Raw genomic sequence first — 3530 nt, 5'->3', positions numbered from 1 at the left:
CTCAAACTCATGTCCATTGAGTCTGTGACACCATCCAACCATCTTGTTTTTTGGTATCCCCTTCTCCTCCTGCCTTCAGTCTTTCCCTTCATCAGTCTTTTCCTTTGAGCCAGCTCTTCACATCACGTGGCCAAAGGATTGGAGCTTCAGCTTCACCATCAGTCCTTCCAATGAATATTCAGGGTTAATTTCCTTTAGAATTGACTGGCTTGATCTCCTTGCTGTCCAACGGCCTTTCAAGAATCTTCTCAAGTGCCACAACTCGAAAGCATTAATTCTTTGGCATTCAGCCTTCTTTACGGTCCAGTTCTCCCATCCATGGGCTTCCCTGGTAGCTCAGGTAGTAAAGAATCCACCAGAAATGCAGGAGACCTGTGTTCAAACCCTGACTAGGAAGATTCCCCTGGAGAAGGGAAAGGCTACCCATCCCAGTATGCTTGCCTGGAAAATTCCATGGACAGAGGAGCCTGGCGGGCTACAGTCCATGGGGTCACAAAGATTTGGACACGACTGAGTGACTTTCACTTCACGTCTCACGTCCATATGGCTACTGGAAAAACCACAGCTTTGACACTACAGAACTTTGTTGGCAAAGTGATATCTCTGCTTTTTAATATGCTGTCTATGTCTGTCATAGCTTTTCTTCCAAGGAGCAAGAGGTTTTTTTTGTTTGTTTGCTTGTTTTTAATTTAATGGCTGTAGTCACCATCCACAGTGATTTTGGAGCCCAAGAAAATAAAATCTGTTACTTTTTCCACTTTTTCCCCATCTATTTGCCATGAAATGATGGAACCAGATGCCATGATCTTCCTTTTTTGAATGTTGAGTTTTAAGCAGCTTTTTTACTTTCCTCTTCCACACACTCAAGAAGCTCTTTAGTTCCTCTTCACTTTCTATTATTAGAATGGTATCATCTGTATATCTGCAGTTGCTGATATTTCTCAAGGCAATCTTCATTCCAGTTTTGAGTCATCCATCCTGGCATTTCACATGATGTACTCTGTATACAAGTTAAATAAGCAGGATGACAATATACAGCTTTGATGTACTTCTTTCTCAATTTTGAACCAGTCCTTGTTTCATGTCCAGTTCTAACTTAATTTTTTTTTAATTCATGAGCTAGTATTTTTAGCAAATTAGAAAAACTCCTTTTTTTTTTTATTAAAAATATTACTTCCATGTCACTCTCTTTGGCATTCCAATTACACATCAGTTAAACTTACTGATCATATCCCACATTTCTTTAATTTCTGATCTTTATTCTTCATTATTTTTCTCTTGGCACTTTAGGTGTATATTTTCTATCAGTTTTTGATTTTATGAATATTGTGTTCTGCAGTGTCTAGTCTGATGTTAAACTCACATGACTAATTTGAGATATAGTATTTGCATATACAGAATGGATATTTAATTAATATATATAATTATAATTAATATATACTCATTATATTTAATTATTTTGTGTATATTCTAAATATTTGTTAAATACTCTGTAGTTTCATTCATTTTATCCATATCTTCTATATTTAAAAACATAGCTATTTTGAAATTCTTGTCTGTTAACTTCAGTATTTAAAAATTTCTATATTGCTTTTAAGAACTATTTTTTAATCATCTTTGAATTATTCATGCTTCTCCATACATCAAATAATTTTTAAATGTATGTTAGTAACATTATAGACATTTTGGATTTGTTATTTCCCTGTATCACATTTTAAGTTTTGTTCATGAAGAAATTAAGTTACTGGCAGACTACTTTATCCTGCTGAGACTTTAAATCAAGTCTTGGTAAGGAGGATCTAATTCAGTTTTGCCTTTGCTGCTACTGTTTACTGCCTTTCCTTTTTGGGCATGCTTTGCTATACTTTGCTGCTTTCAAGTAAATTACCTAGAGAGTTGGCAATGTCCTTCTGCTGCAGCTGGGCCAGAACTATAATATTTCTCTAACTCTGTTCAAATTCTTGAACCACTTTTCAGTTCCCAGATTGCAGCAGATGTTCTATGCCAGGAATCCTTTCATGTCATACTACGCATCTATAGCTTAGGAGTTGGCCAAAGACCAAGGAAAATCCTTTCAGATATTATTGGAGCTCATTCTTTGTGGAGTCCTAGCACTTTTTCAGTTGTATACTTTTATGTACAAAAAACATCTCAAGATATTTTTTTTGCTTAAACAACAATATCCATTTATTTGGATATAAATGAATTCTATAGTTTGTGTAGGGCTCAATGGGATAATCCACTTTATATTTTCTTCATGTGGTATTTGGTGGGGTAGTTCAACGAGAGCTGGAAGATATGAGATGGCTTTACTCAAATATCTACTGTGTTATCTTGCATATTTGGAACATCTCAGGGGTCCCTTTCTATCTTTTTGTTATTTCTTAACCTGCAGAAGGGCTTCCCTGGTGGCTTAAAGGGTAAAGCATCTGCCTGCAATGAGGGAGACCAGGGTTCAATCCCTGAGTTGGGACTATCCCCTGGAGAAGGAAATGGCAACCCACTCCAGTACCCTTGCCTGGAAAATCCCATAGACAGAGGAGCCTGGGAGGCTGCAGTCCATGGGATTGCAAAGAGTCGGACACGACTGAGCAACTTCACTTCACTAACCTGCAGAATCTTTCTTTCTAAACGGTACCATTCTCTAAAGCAGTGTCATTGGATTTCTTAACCTGGCTATTGCCTTCCCCAGATAAAAACTACAAGGAAGTTCTCAAGGTATGAGCTTAGAAGTTCAAGATAATCACATTTATTTCATAAAATTGCTAAAAAAAAAAAATAAAGTCCTATATTTTGAGAATATAAATGGGAGAGATTAGACTTTATTGTTACTAGAAGTATATGCTTATAGGAATGGCCATTTTCACAGATAGCATAATTAACATCATAGTTAGAAAATATTATTTCTCTGGACTCAAGCTGAAATCCAAGCCTTATATTGCCATATACTTTGCTTGTTTATAGTGTTTTTATATACTAAAATGAGGATTCCTGGGGGGGGGGAACCAGGTGGGGTGGGGTGCTCCAGTTGGCCACCTGGCTCCGTGTCCTGCCATGCGCCTCTGCCACCCCATCCCACCCTGCCCCCCACCCCCCGCTTTTTCTGCCTCTAGTGAGTCTGCTGGACCTTGTCCCCCGCTAGCCACGCTGGGCCTCAGGAACCTGGCTTTTGTGGGATACCCTTCACTGCCTGCTTCCTCCGGAGTCCCTTCCACCAGACTCCAGCCGAACCTGGTTGGGCTGCGGGTCTCCTGGACCAGGGAAGGGGAGGCAGACAGGCTGCCTGCAGGGCTGAGAATGAAATGGAAACCTCGGGGAGAGGAGTTTCCTCCTTTGGCAGGGAGTTGAGAGAACTAACAGCAAGATTCCCAGTAAGAGAGAATTCTGGGACAAAAGCAAAATCAAGAATTCGTCAGGGTTAAAGTACTCTTCAAGAAAATTAGAGATACCAAGGGAACATTTCATGCAAAGACGGGTTCGATAAAGGACAGAAATGGTATGGACCTAACAGAAGCAGAAGATATTAAGAA

The sequence above is a fragment of the Cervus canadensis genome, chromosome 1, assembly GCF_019320065.1.
Source record: "Cervus canadensis isolate Bull #8, Minnesota chromosome 1, ASM1932006v1, whole genome shotgun sequence".
NCBI classification, from domain to species: domain Eukaryota; kingdom Metazoa; phylum Chordata; class Mammalia; order Artiodactyla; family Cervidae; genus Cervus; species Cervus canadensis.
Note: the sequence above shows the minus strand (reverse complement) of the source record.